Here is a 22,100-nt window from a genome sequence, read left to right on the forward strand (position 1 = left end):
TAAAATTAACTCCAGATGGATTAAAGACTTAAACATAAGACCTAACATAAAAGCCATAGAAGAAAACCTAGGCAAAACCATTCAGGACACAGGCATAGGCAAGGACTTCATGACCAAAACACCAAAAGCATTGGCAACAAAAGCCAAAATAGACAATGGGACCTAATCAAACTCCACAGCTTCTGCACAGCAAAAGAGACAGTCATTAGAGTGAATCAGCAACCAACAGAATGCGAAAAAACTTTTGCATTCTACCCATCTGACAAAGGGCTGATATCCAGAATTTACAAAGAACTAAAACAGATCTACACACACACACAAAAAAAGCCCATTCAAAAGTGGGCGAAGGATATGAACAGACACTTTACAAAAGAAGACATACATGAGGACAACAAACATATGAAAAAATGCTCATCATCACTGGTCATTAGAGAAATGCAAATCAAAACTACATTGAGATACCATCTCACGCCAGTTAGAATGGCAATCATTAAAAAATCTAGAGACAACAGATGCTGGAGAGGATGTGAAGAAATAGGAACACTTTTACACTGTTGATGGGAGTGTAAATTAGTTCAACCATTGTGGAAGACAGTGTGGAGATTCCTCAAGGACCTAGAAATAGAAATTCCATTTGACCCAGCAATCCCATTACTGGGTATATATCCAAAGGATGATAAATCATTCTACTATAAGGACACATGCACACGAATGTTCATTGCAGCACTGTTTACAATAGCAAAGACCTGGAACCAACCCAAATGCCCATCGATGATAGACTGGACAGGGAAAATGTGGTACATATACACGGTGGAATATTATGCAGCCATCAAAAATGATGAGTTTGGGTCCTTTGTAGGGACATGGATGAACCTGGAAACCATCATTCTCAGCAAACTGACACAAGAGCAGAAAATCAAACACCACATGTTCTCACTCATAGGCGGGTGTTGAACAATGAGAACACATAGACACAGGGAGGGGAGCACTACACACTGGGGTCTGTTAGGGGAAAATGGGGGAGGGACAGGGGGATGGGGAGTTGGGGAGAGATAGCATGGGGAGAAATGCCAAATATAGGTGAAGGGGAGGAAGGCAGCAAATCACACTGCCATGTGTGTACCTAATGCAACAATCTTGCATGTTCTTCATATGTACCCAAAAACCTAAAATGCAATTAAAAAAAAAAGAAAGAAAGAAAAGAAGGCACCATGAAGGACTCCTTAGCCTCTTCTGCTTGTGAGGTTACAGCAAAAAGTCAGCTGTCTGTGAGCCAATAATTAGGCCCTCTTCAGACACAAATCTGCTGGCACCTTGATAAAGGCTTCTGAAAACATTACCTTGAAGTCCCTGAGCTTGTTTAACGAAAGGAAAGGAATCAAAGATGTTTGATTAGAGGGTTTTTGCCACAAAAATAAATGAATTAAAAATAAATTTCACATTTGAGAGGTAGAAATTTACTGGGTGGTTGAACAAATTGCAAGCTATAACCTGGGTTACTGAAGTAGAATGATCATAGAGGTCAAAATTAGGTTACATAGATGATTCATGCAGGTAGCTATTCAGTCAATATGATGGCAAAATGTGCTTCAAAGGAAAGAAAGGCACAGCTCCAGATATTATATTATATTGAATGTTAACAAAATTCCACAACTTGTATTAACAAAGATGCCTTTACCAGCTATATTTTGGGTTGTTTGTCACATTTGATACCTAAGCTATATTCCTAAATATAGAGATTACCAATTTTAATTATAAACTAATCAATATAACAATATTTTTACTGATTTTTATGTATAATCGTGCTCTTTTGAAAGTATAAAAGCATAATACATGATAGAAATTATTTTTGTTTTTTACTACTACCTGATGGATTGGCTTGGTTTGTGTAACTATAATCCAGAGGCTGAAATCACAACTGATGACAGAGTTTCCAAAAGGTATTAACGATTGTTGTGATTTTATATGACTCTGAGGTTGCCATTGTTAACTCATCATATATTGAAGGAAGCCTAAGTTCAAATCGAAATACCTAGTTAACACTAAATACCTAAGTCTGCAATTGTTAGCAATGTGCAAAAAATTACATTCCATGTCAAGGGGCATCATGCCAGTTCTCATAAAATCATGGGGACATCAGGTATAAGTGTGGGAGACCTTTACTATTTCTAAGCCTTTTCCAACTAGGAAAAGTAAAGCCAACAGAGATTTTCCCTAAGCCACAAAGCAAATATCTCAGGGATCAGAGTCATGATGCTTGTCACTAGTTTGTGTAAACTAATAACTCGTTTTATCCATGTTGATTTGTTCCAGAATAATCACAGAATCAGCATATTCCCATGTCTTAACTATTTCCTTCATTAGCTTACTGACTTTCCATAGTAATTAAAAGCAAACACAATAAAGATTAACAGGCTGAGATGGAAAGAGACAAAGTAAATATAATTACTTCATTTTATAATCAGATGGCCTGTCTTTTCTGCACACATTTCTTTACTCTAAGTAGGGAGAAACCAATGCAAAACATTAGGGAAGTGGAAAAAGTGATATTGATGCCCTCTCAAATTATCTTTGCCATTCTGATCATGATTGCAAGAATATGAACTGGTTGTGGACTTCTCTCCAAATCTTAAAATTAACTGTGCCCATTGCGAATAACCTCAGAGGCTTCCAGTATTTTTTTTATTATGCCCCTTAGAAAATTAATTAATACCATACCCACATGTTGAGAACCTACTCTCTGCCAATCACTGTGCTCAATCCTGGGCTTTTTACTCAAGGGGCTTATATTAAAAGGGCATTAGAGTAGGGATTGTTAAACCCCAACTGCCATTGAAATTCCAAAGATGCTTCAACAATACAGCAAGTTGTAGATTATAGCTGTAAATGCTATTTTTTAATAAGACTCACCTTGACATTAAAGTTGATCAAATTTTAACTTTACCTTTATGGAATTATTCTCCCAATACAAGAGATGGTTCCCAGGACTCTTATTTATGTATTATTTTTACCTTATCTGCATATAATAGAATTTACTAATGAATCTTGTGAGGATGGTAAAAATACTGAGAAAAAAAAGATGAGGAATAGGAGGAGGAAAAGGAGAAGGAGGAGGAAGAGTAGTCAAGTTTGTTATAATAAATAGCTATAATAGATATCAGTATTGAGGGCCTAGTATGTGTATCTAACATACCATATTACTTAAATACATTATTTTACTTTATCTTTAGGTTTTATTACTACCATTGAGGCAAATAAAACTTAGATCAAGTAACTTGCCCTTAGGCACTTTGTTAATAAATATTAATTACATAATTTAAATTCAGATCCTATGTTTTAAGTGTTATTAATAAAATTATTAATTTAGATAAAGGTTTTTATTATGCCTGGATGAAATTTTTTCACTTAGCACATTATTTAACATTTTCAATTTTGGCCTAAACATATCTACACTATAAACAGTTTTTTTTTTTAAATATAGCTTCAAAAAAGTTGATACATTAATTCAATGTGTAATAGTATCTATTTCTATGGCAGATACTCAATAGATCTGAAAACACAGATGACAGAACAATCATTTCACATGACTGAGAGCTTCTAAAAAGCTAGTTCAGTTGCTAATATCAACGAAGCAATTTAGCAGTGTTTTGTTCTTTTATATATATATATATATATATATATATACACATTATATATACATATATAATTACATATGTATATATAATACATATTATATGTAATACATATATTTACACATAATATGTGTAATACATATAAATCTGTCATTATCTTGAGATCTAGTTCTTATTAAAATATCTATTTCTAACAGGCTCAAGGAAATAGTAGAAAAACGGAAAGGGTAAAAATATATTTGGCTTATAAAATGAAAAATACTTAAATAGCACTTATATAAGAGAAAAGGGATTTGGTCCTTTTATATTACATGATTAACTTTTCATAATGAAAGATGTTCTAGCTAATTAAATTGTTAATTTGATTTAAGAAATTACATCTGTACATGAAACACTTGGTTATTTCCCCTTCAAGAACTAGGCATGAATTTTTTTTTAAAAATAGGCTAATGGCTTCAGACTTTCAGCTTGGGATCATTAAATTGAGGGCTTTTGGCTGGCAGCTGATAAATACTTCTATATCTTCTCCACTCTGGCTGCATAGAGTGGGTGGCATGGACTTATTTGTTAGAGTCATATGGGTTCCATTTATATTTTTTTCTTGCTTGACTCAATTTGCATTTGAAATAAAGTTATTTCCAATAAGCTTGATTTTTTTAAAGTCTTACCAGAGCTTCCATATATTTTTGTAGGATAAGTTGTAAATGAAAGTGTTTTCATTATAAATGAGTGCTTATTTTCTAAACTAGTTTTTTATTATAAAACTTTTCTGTGATTATTGATGAAAATTCACAGAATATACAAAAGCATAAAGAAGAATCTAAAAAGAATCTATAATCTTCTCATCCCCAAGACAACCAAGAATATTGCATTAAGATATTTTCTCCTAGGCTTCCTTACCCTTTCTATTTGTGTGGTTTGGGTTACATCCTATATGTTTCCTGCTTTCTTCACTGTATTTACATAATAAATAATACTGCATAGTGTTAGATATTATTTTTGCATATGACTTTTAATGATTGCATGTCCTTCTATTAATGGAATAAGTTATGTATCTAAAGAGCTAGTACACTGAACCATTAAATTTAAGACATTCATCACATTTCTGATTTATTTGCAAAACGATTAGAATCTTATCTGATCTGCTTGTATGACTATAATCGTGTATTTATTTTCTAAAAAGATCAAAGTTTGAACTTATTAGAAGACAATGCCTCACATATCTGTGTGTGCATGTTTGTGTAGGTATGTATGTGTATATACATATATATATACACATACACATATTTGATATTTAATTTTTCTATATAATTCTCATTTGGTGAGATAAAGATTTATAATTTAATTTAATTTTAGATTTTAATTTCAAGTATGTATTTGTAAACTGTCAGGAATTATAGTTTGTTGTAATTTTAAAATATTTTTTTTTTTCGGTTAGGCTTTCCTGGTGCCAAGATAGCTGATAAAATATTTTTACTGAAACTATGCTTCTTCATGAAGCTTAATTAAATATCCAGGAGTTCCTTATTTTTTTACAGAACAAAACCCTATCATTTGTTTCTCTAAGGGTACATTTTACTCTGACCTCAGACAACTTGGACTAGTCACATCTACCTGACTGATCAAATATTTGCTAGGTAAAAATAAAAATATTTATAATAATAGTTTCCTAATTGAATGTCTGGATGGGGCCACACATATTACTAAGTACTTCACATGTGTGAATTAATTTAATTCCCATAACATTCTTCTGAGTTTGGTACTATATAGTCATTGCCCTTTTGCAAATGAGGCATGCAATGAACAAGAGATTGAAAAACCTTCTCAAAGTTGCACGACTAGTAAATGTCAGATGCTGAGATTTATACCCAGGTGAAGTTTTGTTTTAAAGTTGATAAAAATAATGACATCAGTAGTAACTTGATTACTTTGAAATTGTTTCCAGTTTCACTCTTGATCCCAAGCTCATTTTATTGGGATAGTGACTAGAACAGGTTAATCATAGTGAAAACTAATAGATATACTGTTCAAATTTCAATTCAATACTACATTTGTGGAATATGTTAGAACAGTTGACGATTTTATAGCAGAGATATTCTAATAGTCAAATATTATACTAGCTTCACTGCTTCTGAAACAGTACAGATATATTATTGAAAAAATGTCTTAAATGTAGAAGTCTTTAAATTACAGAATACAGAAGGAAATAATAGCAATAAAGCTATGAGAGTGACAGCACTGAGGAGGAATTATAACTGATTTAGCAGGCCCACAAAAGCACTGAGAACACTGTGGGAAAAGTCAAGAAGGATGCAGTTTATGCTACAGGAACCCCAAAAAGGCTTGGGAATTTTAGGGTCAAATAGGTAGGACACAGTGCCTATCCTTGGATATTTTATAGGCTTCTGGAAAAGACAGAGACAGAGTCCTCAAAAATAATATCACAGATTATAAGATTGACAAAAAACTCGGGCATAGAGAAGGGGCATTGAGCCTGTGAAGTTTTGAGGAGAGTTTACAGAGAAGACAATATCTGAAGTTAGTCTTGGAGGATAAGTAAAAGATAGGGTGTGGTGGCTCATGCCTGTAATCCAAGCACTTTGGGAGGCAAAGGTGAGTGGATCAGCTGAGGGTCAGGAGTTCGAGACCAGCCTGACCAAGATGGTGAAACCCCATCTCTACTGAAAATACAAAAATTAGCTGGGCATGGTGGCTTGTACCTGTAATCTCAGCTACTTGGGAGATCGGGCCGGAGAATCGCTTGAGCCTGGGAAGCAGGGGTTGCAGTGAGCCGAGATCACGCCATGACACTCCAGCCTGGGCAACAAGAGTGAAACTCTGTCTCAAAAAGCAATAAATAAATAAAAATAAAAATATTATACTAATTCTGATTTGAGATGTAGGAGGGAATATGAAGTAAAAACAGGAGGAATTGGATCAGAAGCTTTTTAAAAGCAGTCAGACCTCCAGGTCCCCAGCCCAACTCGTGAAAAGTGGATAACTGTCTTTTTTCTGCCTGAGCCAAAGACTAGAGATTTTCCTCTTGGAAAAGAAGAAAAGAAAGGTAATTTGGATAGGACACATGGCACAGTTGAGGGCTGAACACGGGGTAATTAAGCATTGAGAAGACCGGTCGTCTCTCCTTGTATCCTGTAATCCTGGCAACCTTATGTGAGCCTACCTGATCAGGACTATCACTGATCCCTTACTTTCCCTGTATATCTGTCCTATGCTTACCGATTGCAAGTCTGTTCATCTCTGTAAGCAGTACACATTGAAGAAAACAGTGTTGTGAGAAACAATTTACCATAATTAATTATAAAAAGGGAATTTGGAGTTTAGATTCCTGGTTTATGATCCCATCTAAGCCATTGGCTGATTGTGAGTCTGGAAAGTTAGCTCTCCTGGTCTCATTTTTATACTTAACGAAATGAATGAAACTAAAGTTGTAAGAATATTCTTCCTTAGATTGTGACAGAAAATCATATTAAGACTGACTTAAGGGGAAAAAAAGGTTATGTATTTTTTGCATAATGGAGAAGTCTATAGTTACTTGAACTTTGATGTGGCTGGATAGAGCAGTATTCGGTTACCTTCATCTCTTGGCCTGGCTATAGTATTTTTCCTAGATAGGATCTGGGTGCTATTGCGTCTTACATCCAATGCAAGGATAGACTAGCACAAGAATTCTAAAGAACACTTTATTTTTAAGTGAAAAGACAGTATGAGATTTTTAGATATAAAGACTTAGATTTATAGCTTAATTACTTGAAATTGTTTCAGGGAAAACTAGTCCATAGTCATCAATTTTGAAAGAAATGCAGTTTAAGACAAAGCATAATTATTGCCTCTCTCCAAAGCTTTATTAACCTGCCATTGATCTATCCATTATTTTCATGACTGCCAACTTGAAATGTGAGGCTCTCCTGATTACAGCAATGCCCTCTCAGTTCTATATAATTCAAGGTTCAGATCCAGTGGGAGAGAAACAAGCATCTGCGAGGTTTCCAAGAGTCAAGTGGATTGAACAGGTTAGGACATCTTTCATGTTCCTGAACCACTGAACCAATCACAAAAGCACAGATGCATCTTCACAGCCTAAGTCTATACTTGCCTCTTAACATGCTTACCCTATGGAATTCCCAATACACCTTTCCTCTACTCTATCCCTTCTTGTTTTCTCAATCTGAGCATCCTAGCATCTGGCACACAGGTTTACCTTATCTCTTGGATTGCTTTGTGTCGCACTTTACAATATGAAAATATGTAACTATTTGTTGATGTCTACCACCGTCCTAAAACCTGCTATTTCATGACTTTGCTTATGCCTGAAAGCTCATACCCAACCTGGAATACCAATTCTGACTTCCTTCATATCTCTTAATTATCCTCCAAGACTCACTTCAGGTGTCTTCTCTGTGAATGCTCCTCAAAACCTTATAGACTCAGTGCCCCTTCTCTGCACGCTAGTTTTGTGATGATCTTATAATTTGCCATATTATATTGAGGACTCTGTGTATGTCTTTTCCAGAAATCTAAGAAATATCTAAGTAGATAGGGACTCCCAGAATCAAATGCAGTTCTCATCACAAAATATATATGTGGTATCCCAAAACCCAATGCCATCATTTGCATCTTTGTTATAATGTTTCCCATATTATTTTTAAAGTATTTATTTCATGTATTTTCTGATTTTTATAGTCTTAGCATCTAGCACAGGACCTGATTCACCATTTGTACTCAATAAATGTTTATGTAAATAAATGAATGACATGCTTTCTTTTGAGAGCTTCTTTAAAAAAAACAAAACAAAACACAGGTATAAAAAGAAGCATGTGGCTAGCATATTAACATTTGAAATCATTATGGAGGAGAATTTATTAACTATGAAAGTCTATAAAAATCATATAATCTAAAATATTGCTATCTGGTTTTACTTGCTTAAGAAATTCAAGACTTTCTAGCCTGTGGGCTTGTGGTAATTTTAAAATATTTTGACCAAGATATTAATAATTTTTTTTGAGACAGAGTTTCACTCTTGTTGCCCAGCTACAGTGAAATGGCACAATCTCAGCTCACTGCAACCTCTGCCTTCCAGGTTTAAGCAATTCTCCTGCCTCAGCCTCCCAAGTAGCTGGGACTACAGGTGCGTGTCACCATGCCCAGCTAATTTTTTTGTCTATTTAGTAGAGGTGGGGTTTCACCATGTTGATCAGGATGGTCTTGATCTCTTTACCTCATGATCTACCCGCTTCGGCCTCTCAATGTGCTGGTATTACAGGCATGAGCCACCACACCCTGCCCTATTAACAAATTTAAATAGCAAAGTATAACTTCAGAAATTCTGCTTAAAGTATTTTTGGATTGTGTCTATAACATCAAATAATTCTTCTCTGAGTGTAGAATATGAGTGAAATGCTAGACTTCTAATATTAGTTGTATATGTAATTTATATACATATTTCTGAAAAATATAATTATATATATAGACCTTTCCATATTTCTTAAGTTTTTTCATAGTCTTTGTTTTTTTGTTTATTTATTTATGTTGATTCCATAAAATAAGGAAAATGGTTAGAAAGCTGTGTTCTACAAATGAAAATATGAAAGCACAATAATGTTAACCCAAATTTTAACTAAATTAAATTGGATTTGAACTCAGAGTGATTCTTATGTGGTCTGGAGTTTACAAATATTTTTCATAAAGGACCAGACAATAAATATTTAGACTTTATGGGCAAAGAGGCAAAATTGAGATATTTCATATCTATTTACACAATAAAAGAAAACAAATTGTTCCTGATTTGTCTAACTATTTAGAAATGTAAAAATCATTCTTAAATAACAGGGTACAATTTGGATTTGTTCCATGGCCATAGTTTGCTGACTCCCATTGTGGTGGAACAAATCCAAATGCTAACTGTTAGACTCTTTAATGTAACACTGATTCTCTATATTAGTTTTCTAGGACTTCTATAACAAAATACTGCAGATTGAGTGACTTAAAAAACAGAAAAATATTGGCTGGGTGTGGTGGCTCACACTTATAAATACAGCACTTTGGGAGGCCGAGGTGTGTGGATTACCTGAGGTCAGGAGTTTGAGACCAGCCTGAAAAACATGATGAAATCCCCCTCTCTACTAAAAACACAAAAATTTGCAGGGCGTGGTGGTGGGAGCCTGTAATCCCAGCTACTTGGGAGACTGAGGCAGGAGAATTGCTTGAACCTGGGAGGTGGAGGTTGCAGTGAGCCGAGATCATGCCATTGCATTCCAGCCTGGGCAACAAGACCAAAACTCCTTCTCAAAAACAAGCAAACAAAAAACCCAGAAACATATTGTCTCCCCCTTCTGGAGGCTAGACATTAGAAATCCAGACTTCATAGTTCTCCTTGGACTTCTTCAACCACTGCTCAAAGAAATAAGAGAGGACACAAACAGATGGAGAAACATTCCATGTTCATGGTTAGGAAGAACCAATATTGTGAAAATGGCCATACTACCCAAAATAATTTACAGATTCAAAGCTATTCCCGTCAAGCTACCAATGACCTTCTTCACAGAAGTTGAAAAAACCACCTTAAACTTCATATGGAAGCAAAAGAGAGCCCACATAGCCAAGTCAATTCTAAGCAAAAATACCAAAGTGGGAGGCATCACACTACCAGACTTCAAACTATACTACAAGACTACAGTAATCAAAACAGCATGGTACTGGTACCAAAACAGAGATATAGACCAGTGGAACAGAACAGAGGCCTCAGAGGCAACATCACACATCTACCACCATCTGATCTTTAACAAACCTGACAAAAACAAGCAATGGGGAAAGGAGTCCCTGTTTAATAAATGGTGTTGGGAAAACTGGCTAGCCATGTGCAGAAAGCACAAACTGTACCACTTCCTCACACCTTCCACTAAAATTAACTCCAGATGGATTAAAGACTTAAACATAAGACCTAACATAAAAGCCATAGAAGAAAACCTAGGCAAAACCATTCAGGACACAGGCATAGGCAAGGACTTCATGACCAAAACACCAAAAGCATTGGCAACAAAAGCCAAAATAGACAATGGGACCTAATCAAACTCCACAGCTTCTGCACAGCAAAAGAAACAGTGATTAGAGTGAATCAGCAATCCACAGAATGGGAAAAAATTTTTGCAATCCACCCATCTGACAAAGGGCTCATATCCAGAATCTACAAAGAACTAAAACAGATTTACAAGAAAAAAAAAAAAAAAAAAACAAGCCCATTCAAAAGTGGGCAAAGGACATGAACAGACACTTTACAAAAGAAGACATACATGAGGACAACAAACATATGAAAAAATGCTCATCATCACTGGTCATTAGAGAAATGCAAATCAAAACTACATTGAGATACCACCTGACACCAATTAGAATGGCAATCATTAAAAAATCTGGAGACAACAGATGCTGGAGAGGATGTGGAGAAATAGGAACACTTTTACACTGTTGATGAGAGTGTAAATTAGTTCAACCATTGTGGAAGTCAGTGTGGCAATTCCTCAAGGATTTGAAATAGAAATTCCATTTGATCCAGCAGTCTTATTACTGGGTATGTATCCAAAGGATGATAAATCGTTCTACTATAAGGACACATGCACACGAATGTTCACTGCAGCACTGTTTACAATAGCAAAGACCTGGAACCAACCCAAATGCCCATCGATGATAGACTGGACAGGGAAAATGTGGCACATATACACCATGGAATACTATGCAGCCATCAAAAACGATGAGCTCATGTCCTTTTTAGGGACATGGATGGACCTGGAAACCATCATTCTCAGCAAACTGACACAAGAGCAGAAAATCAAACACTGCATGTTCTCACTCATAGGTGGGTGTTTAACAATGAGAACACATAGACACAGGAAGGGGAGCACTACACACTGGGGTCTGTTGGGGGGAAATAGGGGAGGGACAGCGGGGGGTGGGGAGTTGGGGAGAGACAGCATGGGGAGAAATGCCAGATATACGTGATGGGGAGGAAGGCAGCACATCACACTGCCATGTGTGTACCTATGCAACAGTCTTGCATGTTCTTCACATGTACCCTAAAACCTAAAATGCAATTAAAAAAAAAAAGGAAACCCAGACTTTGGTAGGTTTGTTTTCTCTTGAGGGTCATGAGGGAGGGATCTTGTCTCCTTGTCCTGTAATTGGCTGACTTCTCTGTGTCTTCACATTATCTCCCCTGTGTGTGTTTGTGTCCAAATTTCTCCTTTTAGTAAGAATATCAGTCATGTTAGATTAGATCTCACTCCAATGAGCTCACTTTAACTTGTAAATACCCTATCTCTAAGTAAGCTCATATTCTGAGGTTCTAGGATTAGAATTCAACAACCAAATTTTGGAAAGTACACAATTCAACCCGTGACGTTCTTATTCTCTTTGCTCTACATCAAACCTAGTTTCCATGAAGTCAAGTAACAAGGATGTGTGTTGCAGTCCACTCTTTCCCGTCTTCTAAATTTAAAGCCATAGCTTCACTCTCAAATCTCACAGCACAATAATAGAACTAGAACAGCATTGAAAAAGTTCTCCATGGAAAGATGACTCTCTGATGTTTGCTTTCCCCTCCCTTCAAAATACCCAGAAGATAATGTGGCATAGTGAAATCATCTGAATATTTAACCACTTTAGGAAGAGAGAAGCAGTATTTAGAAAAATCAAATTATAAAGAAAAATATTAATTTTGATCATATTTCTAGCAAATATTTTGGTAGTTTTTAAACACTTGGTGATTCCTTAAATAGATCAAAAGGCTTATACACAAATAACATCCCCCTGTGTCCTAGCAGCACTCTGAATTGACTCCAAAATAAAACTGTATTTGAAAACCCCAGCTGTGAATGTGCCTTGGTGTTAGAAAGTGTCACACCTTTTGTAGCTGGAAGTGTCACAGCATGAAGAACTGATGTGCCATTGAGTCCTACATCCAGTGCAAGGATGGGCTAACACAAGAATTCTAAAGATGTCTTTTTTTATTTTTAAATGAAAAGACAGGGTGAGATTTTTAGATATAAAGGCTTAGATTTATAGCTTAGCTAGCTGGAAATGCTGTGGAAAAAATAGTGTAGAATCATAAATTTTGAAAGAAATATGCTTTAAAATAAAGCATGATATTTCTTATCTCTGAAGTTTTATTAGCCTGCCATTGATGCATTCATTATTTTCATGACTGATAACATTTTTATCAGCAAAAGGAGGCAGTATTTTTTTGATATTTTTAATTTGGTATTTGATACCTGCTTAACAATTCCAAACCTGTTTTAAAGGGGCGATTATAAAAAATACGTAAGATAGTACGCCATAAGTATATTATACAGTGCCAGTCACAATTCTTTTTCTTCTCTTCATAGAAAAAAATTAGCAGAAGTCAGAAATCAATTTTTGAAAACTCTCACTTCTTTACAAATAAGAAAACAAACAGGAGGCTTCTTTATTTTAGAGAATGGCTAGATACCCTAGTGCTATGGTCTTATATCTGGAATGAAACCATCTCCAAAGAGAACATTGTACAGATGATTAGGCCTGTCCTGTAAATGGAGTTTCTATCAATTCCATGCCTGATAAGTAATGGCTACTCGTTCCCTATATAGGACAGGAGAGAAAGGAAAGATCACTTATATGTGTTTAAGTAATCATATGACACATATTGTGCTAAGTGTTTTATGTTCATAATCAAAGATATTGTATCTTGCATTGTGTAAACGAGGCCACTGAAGCATGTAGAGTTAATATATGAACAATAAAAATACGTTTCATCTATATTTTAATACGTTATGAACCTGTTACCCTCTTCCCTACCTATTTTATTTTATTAACACAATAAAATCTTAAATATTATTGTCAACAGAATATTGTCCATCTTGTCAGAATTCTCGTAAATTGTTGCCATCTAGACATTCTTAAACCTAACATTTCAGACAAAAATAATTTGGGGATAGGGTATAGTTTATGCTTTTTGTAATTTAAAAGTTTTATCACTTGCCTAATAGGTACTCATGTGGTATCATTGAGGCACAAAGTATAAAAGTACAAAGGGCCAGTAGAAAGTGGAAAATGAAAGTATCATGTCCCCTTAGCAAGGGAATAGAAAGACTAAGTCAAGCATTCTTTTCTCATTTTCCAAAGATCATTAAAAATCATTTTTTAGGCCAGGCATGGTGGCTCACGCCCATAATTCCAGCACTTTGGGAGTCCGAGGAAGGCAAGTCATGAGGTCAGGATTTCAAGACCAACCTGACCAACATGATAAAAAAAATAATAAATCATCTCTACTAAAAATTTTTTTAAAAATTAGCCAGGTGTGGTGGCACATACTTGTAGTCCCAGCTACTCGGTAGGCTGAGGCAGGCAAATCCCCTGGGAGGGGGAAATTGCGGTGAACCAAGATGACGCCACTGCACTCCAGCCTGGGCAACAGAGTGAGACTCCATGTCAAAAAAACAAAAAATCATTTTGTAACATTAAGTTGTCTATGTGATATACAGAGAGAGCCTTAAATTATCTTGTAAAAGTTTTCTATCTTGAAATATACTTTTAAAATAAATTTTCACCTGCATAAATGTTCACTTTGGATTAAAGACTTAATCGCCACAATTTCGAGAGACAGTTTTCTTACCCTTTTGGTTCCATTGTTATTGTAATGACAGAAACTCATTAACACGGTGGGTGTCAGCATTGATTATGACTTTTAGATTTTACTTTTTCCCATTATAGTTTAATTTCTATCTAAAATAGATCATAACTCTTGGTCTGCAGCTGCTTTAGAGTTTTTCTAAGATATTGGACCATTTACTCATGGTGAGATAATAGTGTTCAAATTGACACTGGTGGTCACGAGGTACCCTGGACTCTTTTCTCTTATTTGATGCTCTGTTTTGTGGAATACAATGGTATGTGTAGCCTTCGATGCAGAATGAATCATGAAAGTCAAGTGCATACTGCAGGTCCAATCAGCACCATCTAATTACCTCAGACTTGCTTGTCTTATGACTTTATTTAACTGAGCACATGTATTTAATAATAACAAACAGGCTAATTCAAAATCCTGTCAACCATAGGTAATTTAGTCATCATAAATGAAGTCTGGTGTGTTTTAGAGATTGTATGCATTTGACAAGCTAGCACGTATGAATAGGAAAGGCATAAGACAGGAAATAGAGAAGACAGAATTTGATTTATTAATTTTTTAAGAGAAACACCTATCAAGCTATTTGAGTCTTTATTTAATGTGTATGTGAAATATTCAGTTAGGTCTATTGTTATAACACCTCTATTATCTTATGAACTATAGCATGATAATACATTGAAAGACAGAGAGAGAGACAGACAGACAGGGAGACAGAGGGAGAGAGAGGTTGATTGTTCTGACTACCGGGAACATTGTTTTCTTGAAACAATCTCTTTTGGTCAGAGTCAACAGGCCCTCTTATGCCTTATATGATTCTCCACGTGTAGGTACAAATAATGAACCTGTAAAGCTTTCAGTACTGTAAAGCTCATGGAGAGCCCAGATAAGGCTGAGTATAGATTAAAGGTCTTGGTGCTCAGCATGGCTTGAAGGCCCTGGATTGCAAGCCTTTCAGCACATGAATGGCAAGAGATGAGTATGGGAGGCGTGCTGTGCCTGGATGCTCCTCCCAGTTTGAGTCAGCTGTCCATCTTGTTGGCAGTCTCTTGCAGGCTGTCACCATTTCCTTTCACTTTCATTCTTGCTGTTTTTTCTCCTGAAACCCCTTTACTATGCTGCCTAGAATTCATAGTCTGCTGTTGGCTGAATTGCCTCTATTGGTAATTTCTTCTTGAAACATGCCCTTCACATTCTTCTCTTCACTGAAACCTGCCTCTCCCCTGAGGACTCCCTGTACTTCTTGTCCACATTCTTTCCCTCCTTGGCCTGGTGGTAGGTTAAATGTCCATTTTCATCCTCACCTCCCTTCTGAAAGAAATACCTATGTTGAAGCCTGTCTTAGTCCATTTCCTGTGACTATTAACAGAAGATTTGAAACTGAATGATTTTTAAAGAAAATAAATTCATTTCTTAGAGTTATGGAGGCTGAGAAGTTCAAGGTTGAGCAATGCATCTGGTAAGAGCCTTCCTGTTAGTGGGGCTGCTCTGTAGAGTACCAAGGTAGTGCAGGGCATCACATAGTGAGGGGCAGCTGAGAGAGACAAACTGGCTTTGATAACTGACCTACTCACACACTAGCCCATTAGTCCATTAACCCTGTAATCCTTGAATGGGTTCATACATGATTTCTGTTAGTCTGTTGTTAAACAAAATCACTGTGTGACATAGCTCTCCTACCCTATGACCTCATAAAGGTCTCACCTCTCAATACAGCTGCATTGGGTGTTAAATTTTAGTGCGAGTTTAGAGGGAGCAAGTATTCAAACCATAGCAAAGCCCCTACCATCAATCTAGACCACCTGCTATCCCTCCTTGTTATTATTTCAAGAAACTTAAGTTACTCTCCCTGGGTTACTGAAGATATTAGCTCTAATATTTTGTGACTTGCTCATGCTACTCTTACTGTAATTTATTGTGATACCTACATCCACTGACCCGTAGCCTCACTTCTCAGAACTGTGACACCTTATGCTTTAATTATCTTGCCTTCCATTCAACTCATACTTTAATCACACACTGCCACTGTTACACCCTGGAACTTGCCCTTAGTAAAAACTTCACCTTGTCCGTTCAGACAGGTTGAGTATCATGCTGTCTAACAACTACCCCTGTTTTTCCAGTTCATTCCTTTCTTATTCTTGTTCCAAGAATAATGTAATCCAACCAGTACCTGCAATTAATTGATACCTAACTTCTCAGAATCCTAAATTCTTGCTGTGTTATCATATATTTCTTTGTACAAGTTAGGTTCCATGGGTTCCATGATTTATCAAAAATAACCAGCCAAATAAAAAACCCTTCTTGGATTTTTTTTTCTACTCTGCCACTTCTTTTTCTTTTGCTTATTTGACTAGAAAAATCTCAACTTCAGTTAAAACCAACATTTCATCTACTCTGCTCCTTCCCAGCTGAATATGACTGGAGAAAATTATATATAGCGTGGAGGCTGATTTCATAGTATATTCATGACTAGTAATCTCAAGTGAACTAGTGGTGTGCACAGAAATCCTACATTTTGCTGCTCCACTCTTTCATTCTCATAACAAATAACTCACAACTATTCTTACTCCTCAAATTTCCAATCTTTCTTTCCCCTTCTCAGTTAGCATGTTTACAATTTCTCTAAGAAAATGGAAGAAATCCAAATATCAGTCTCATCATCCCAGCTACTTCCCTGCTGATGATTTACACTTATGTCAGCCTTACCTCCTGTTACTGTATATGAACTGTCTCAGTTAATATACAAGGCTAAACTCTCCAATTAGGCCGTGGATCCCATTCCCGCTCAGTGATCAAAGTTATAGTGCCGGTTATTTCTAAACTGTCCTGCATCACCAATTTCTTTTTCTTTTCTTTCTTTCTTTTTTTTTTTTTTTTGGTCTTTGCGATGTTGTTCTCATCAGCACATCAGCATTTTGAGGATTTTCTGTCATTATACACAAACTGTAAAAAATAAACCCCAAACACCACCCCCTTCCATATTGCCCTTGAGCCACCTCTCTCTCTCTCTCTTCTCCTTTGCAATAAATCCCTTGAAATATTTTTTAAACTTACCTTGCTATCATCAGTTTATCTCCGTTGTCTCTTGAATCCACTCCATTCAGTCTTTTACCCCATCACTCTTCTAAAACTGTTTTTACTAATCAATGACTTTCTTATTAAGATTAGCAATGGCCTTCATTGATATAAAATCAACTTTGCTAAATTCATCTTTTAATTTTTATTTCTCTTCTGACTTGACCTATCAGGACCCTTTGATATGATTGATTACTTATTCTTCTGTGAGATTTTTCCCCTTAAAAATTATTTATGATGTTTGAATAGAAGAATAAAATGATAAATTTTCACTTCAGAAAGAGTCATCGTGATAGAACAAAAAGAAAAAGAGAAAAAGACATGTTAAAAGAATTGCCGTCATCAAAGGGATGGGTACTAATCAACAAAATTAGATTGTGTTCCTATAAAAAGAAAGTATAGAAATGTATTTTAATTATAGAACTAATACAGATTGCAGCTGATTTGATATTAAAGTGAGATTAAACAAAAACCTGTATTTGAAGTAACAAGTAACCCTCTAATGTCAGGGGCTTACAGTAACAAGCATTTATTTCTTATTCGCAATATATGACACAGCTGTTAATTAACTGCAGTGGCTTGACTTTACTTGTTGTCTTATTATTAGACCCAGACTGAAGAAGCAACCTCTGGGATATCTTTTCTCGAAAGAGGGGAAGAGCAAAAGAGGCAGCAGAAACTTTCACTGACCCTTAAAGGTTTTGTCAAAGCATGTATGCTCATATTCCATTGGCCAAAACACATCATATGGCCATGGGCAAAAGTCAATGAGATAGATATGTATAATCCACAAAAAGGGAAAGTAGATAGAATATTCGCAAATAATCATACAACTTACTATACTGGCAATTCACACTAGTTTCTTTCCTTCAAAAGTGATTGTGAAAATAATGAGCAGAAATAGAAGATGTAGTAGAAGGGATGGATTTGGGAAGGGAGAAGATGAATTCAGTAAGAAACATATTGTGTGTGGGCTGAACATTCAGGAGATGTCAGGCAGGCAGTTTGAAATGGAAAGCTGGCACTTAGGAAAAAGTACAGGCTAAGAATTTTGAGTAGAGCCAAGAACGGATTATTTGAGAACACAGCATTTTGGCAAAGGAGGATGAGGAGATAAAACTACAGGAAACAGAGAAGCTGGTTCACAAACTCAAATGTTGAGTAAAATGCATCTTGATAATGTCAATTGGTGATCTACTACTAAGTCATCCAGACTCATTCAGCGGTGGGTTTTGAGTTCTATAAATTTGTCAGAGACAATGTGGCATAGAAAGTAAAAGCACAAGCTCAGGAATGCAAAAACTAGCTTTCCCTTCCTGCTCAGCCATTTTGTAAATTTTAGCCAAGATTGGGCAAGTTACTTCACTTCTCCAAGCCTGTTTCCCTTTCTGAAAAATAACAATAGTGTTTACCCTTGTAGGATTGTTGTGAGGATTAAATTAGATTATGCCTATGAAATGTTCCTGGCTCATTTTAAACAATGAATTTGTATATGTAGTATTGCTAACAAAATTGCATAAAAGAAAACATTAACTCTGGCTTTATCTTTGTTTTAATAGGATTCTCTTCTTGAGGCATGTGTTCTCTACTAGTGTTGAAAATTTTATTGACAACTTAACAAGAATGTCTGGGATATGTATTATTAGGCAATTATGTAAAAAATGCAAATAAGATTAATTTGAATTATAAAACATATGCAGCATTTTAAGTAATAACATGTTTATTTTTGGATTTATTATGCCCAAATGCTCAGGTCTTGTTCCTTGCAAGAGTATGGCTGCATAGCATATATATTTATTGCAACCAATGTTTTTATCACAGCGAATTTATCAGTGTCTGTTTGGACAATGTTAATACTATTTACCTGCAGCCTCTTAAATTTGTATGTCTAGTGATAAGTCATATGGTAATAAACATTATTTAAGGGGATTAATCATTGCTGAGGGATCTTTTTATTTAGCCAACCTTGGAAGTTGGCTAGAATTAAAGACTTGGATAGGTATATTTATTCTACTGCCAGCATTTCTGCAGCTTCCCTGTGGTACAGATTCACTTTGAATTTTATTGTTTCCTCTATTATCACTTCTTTCCATCGTTAACATCATCATCTATGTGTTGGGATCTCAGTAGTTTCACTGGGTTTCTTTCACAGTAGTAAAAAATAATCTTTCATGAAGAAGACACCAATATGACACCAACACATTTTCCTATTTTTGAATTAAGTTGTCAATGAAACAATAGGTTTTCTAGAGCCTATAGACCATATTTTTCTTTTATGTTATTTTTATGGTTTTCCTGTCAAATGATTTTTGGTGTTTATTTTCTTTAAGCATCCGTCACTAGTGATTTGTTAGTCTGCAGGGCTGATTAAAATCCAGACTGCCATATGAGAAGTACAGATGTTGTAGAATTAGAGTAAATTAGCTTCAGGTCTGGCAGTGATTTTCTAAAAATGGTTCCATTGATCTCACTGAAATCAAGGATTTCTTTGCTAAGCTGCCAAGACACATAAATCTTCTATGAGAACTGATTATGTAACAGACTTTGACATGTATGATCTAATTCTGGAAACCAAACTTTTACCTGAAAATCGACAGCCTCAAGGAGGATTAAATATTATGTTAGTATCCACATGTGTATTTTGTCCTGTACAGCACAGAGGAGTAGGGGAAGTCATTGGACACATTCAGGAGGACCCCAGAGCATCTAGATGTTACCAAAGTGATCACCCTGTATTTTAGTGTGCAGCAAGAAATGAGTATTTAAGAGATGGGGTAACCTGTGTGGGATTTAAAGCCTTGTTTTATGTCATTTGACTTAAAAAAAATTATGACAGCAATGTTAGTGAGTAGTAATCTAGCAATGGTCAATGAGACAATTATCATAAAGTGTAAGCTTTAATCTTGTATTTTTCTAGAAATAGTGGCTCATAGAAAGTGCTGAAGTGAATTGCCTTCTTTTGAATTTTGTCCTATACATATACCTTGAGTGTTTTAGAATTAACATGACCAACTAATTATTTTTATGGTCCTATGTATATTTTTGATTTAATTAGGGATCTATTTATTTGTCCTATTTTCAGAAACTATAATAATAGCAAATTATAGCAGATTAATTTGAATCTTCACTTACAGATCAACATGATTAATTTGAACTATTATTTTTATTGCAAAAGCAATATCACAGAACAACATCACAGAAAGTTTTTGCTAAGTTCAAAAAAACACACCTCTCTTCCAATCATAATTGATACTACCATTTTTCTTCCTTTCCAGTGTTTCTTTATACACACACACACACACACACACTACATATATATTTTAATCTGTGTGATAATTTATGAGGGTCATTCAATTTTATATGTTATTCACTTGACATAATGGTTTTTATAATTTTTGTTAGCAAGTCTTTATTGTTTTAACTATACAATTCACATAATACATAAAATACATTAAAATCAATTAGTTGATAGTTCTGAAATGCATGTGAAGAAAAATAAGTCTATAAATGATATATCATATACAAAATATAATAGGTTAAATTATAAAATTCATTCATTTATTGTCTTTTCCTTCCAGTGTCTTTCCAACAAAGAATAAAACACTGTTATTATAGAATGTGTGAATAGATTATCACTGCAAACAGTATTATCTCAACCTGGTGGACAAAGAGAAAAGACCCAGTGATCACATTCGTCTTGCAATTTTTCCTTTCACTTTCATCTTCCCGCACTTTGTTGACATGAGCTATCATATAAAACCACAGACGATGCTAATAGTGTCCTCGTTCGAAGAGAAAAATAAAAAAAAAAATCTTCATTCTACTTTTTCCTTCTTTTTTTGTCCTCTTAAGAGAGAAGATCAGGAAACAACTAAAATAAGTAAACCTCTAATTCAGAACTCTACATAAATGCTACTATTCTTGTGACCACAGCAGCTCTCTAAGTCTTGCTTGTATTAGGCAGCAAATACATGCTTTTACAGGGATCCCCAGAGAATTTGAAGATGGGCTGCTTACCCAGAATCTGAAAGCATGAGCTGGAAAATCACTGTGTGTCCTACATCACTGTATAATGGGACCAAAAATAGACATGTCATACTAGCAAAGACAGGATCCATGAAAACACTGATACATGTAAACATCTATTAAAGTCCCAAACATCTCCTCTTGTCAGCATTTGGATTAGTAATTTTAACTTTGGAACTTTCACTAGGAACTATACAGTTTATTGCTAATAGCTGCTCGTTAATCTCTTAGCATTTGGGATTATGAAGGGATTCTAGTCTCCAAATATGAAATCAACATAATAGGAATGTTTACACCTTGCACTGTCTTTGCAAATATGGCAGGTCAGGTAATTTATATTTGTTATTTAGTCAATTACTTTACTATTTTTTCCATACCACCATTCCTCCAATGCCTTTTCCTGAAAAAATCAATTTATAGAATTCAACCAATTTGTAAGTTCAGATTTCTTTCCTCTGAGGCTTTAATTCAAGTAGAGAAAATAAGTGAATACAAGTGAAACAAACAAGGAAAAGATACATGCTACACCATAAAGTATTGCTGTAATTATTATGAAAGCACTCAGATGACCATTTTAACATATTTTTTAAAGCTACCATTTTAGCATATTAAGAGAACCATGGCACTTTGCTTTGTTTAAACAGGCATACATACTGGTATTTCTGATTTATCAAAAATTAACCTATAAAGCCCCTGAA

The 22,100-nt window shown here is 35.3% G+C and overlaps 1 protein-coding gene across 9 annotated transcripts in view; it reads left to right on the forward strand.

The window, feature by feature from the left end:
* NAV3 (neuron navigator 3) overlaps positions 1–22,100 on the forward strand; it is a 623,567-nt gene that overhangs the window by 478,986 nt on the left and 122,481 nt on the right. The gene's annotated exons all lie outside the window — the stretch shown is intronic.

The sequence above is a fragment of the Sapajus apella genome, unplaced genomic scaffold (assembly GCF_009761245.1).
Source record: "Sapajus apella isolate SASKATOON/1434 unplaced genomic scaffold, GSC_monkey_1.0 scaffold2, whole genome shotgun sequence".
NCBI lineage: Eukaryota > Metazoa > Chordata > Mammalia > Primates > Cebidae > Sapajus > Sapajus apella.